This window comes from Schistosoma mansoni, chromosome 7, assembly GCF_000237925.1.
Source record: "Schistosoma mansoni strain Puerto Rico chromosome 7, complete genome".
Lineage (NCBI taxonomy): Eukaryota > Metazoa > Platyhelminthes > Trematoda > Strigeidida > Schistosomatidae > Schistosoma > Schistosoma mansoni.
In genome coordinates, this window is record NC_031501.1 from 180,292 (window position 1) to 181,032 (window position 741).

Here is a 741-nt window from a genome sequence, read left to right on the forward strand (position 1 = left end):
TCTAATCTCCGCAACAACAACATAAAATATCAAATAAACAACCACAACAACCGTAACAACATAGACAGAAGAAAATTATAATAAGTACCAAGACGACAGCACAAATTGTGACGGTAAGTGGCCACCAACTACAATGAAAAAGTGAAAAAAGAAAATGAGATAAGTTAATAAGGTAAAAGTTAATAGAACAAAAGTTGGCCACCAAATGTCCTGGTACGGCCGAGAGTGGGGAGAGGCCCACCCTCTCTCGAAATGTTCTCACACAGCCACGCGTATATAGCCACCGTCAGGAAAGTCCTACTCACTGCCTTCTCGTGGCGGGAGTGTTGTTTACGAAATTGAGAGGACGAAAAGCTAAAATATCCAGTGCTTTAACCGGGTTGGTGGGCAAGGAAAGTCCATCTAGGGGAGTTAGAAAATCATGATTCCACTCTCGGCCGTACCAGGGCATTTGGGGGCTAAAAGTTGGCTACGGGGTGATCCTGAGGGAACAAATGGAGTATGAACCAATCGTTGTTCACCGGCTACCATAAGATATCATCTCCTTACGATGCTCCACTGCCTTGTGGATCAGACCGTTAGGTCAAAGTCTCTGGGTGTGGCTCTCTAAGAAAACCACCTGCTTCAGTTTGAGCACCCGGGCAGTATCATAGCACTCACACAATTAAATGAAACGAAAATTTTGTGTGTAGCGCTTAACGTTTAATACGAAGTCCTTGAGTTGGCTGGCGATGCCGCTCG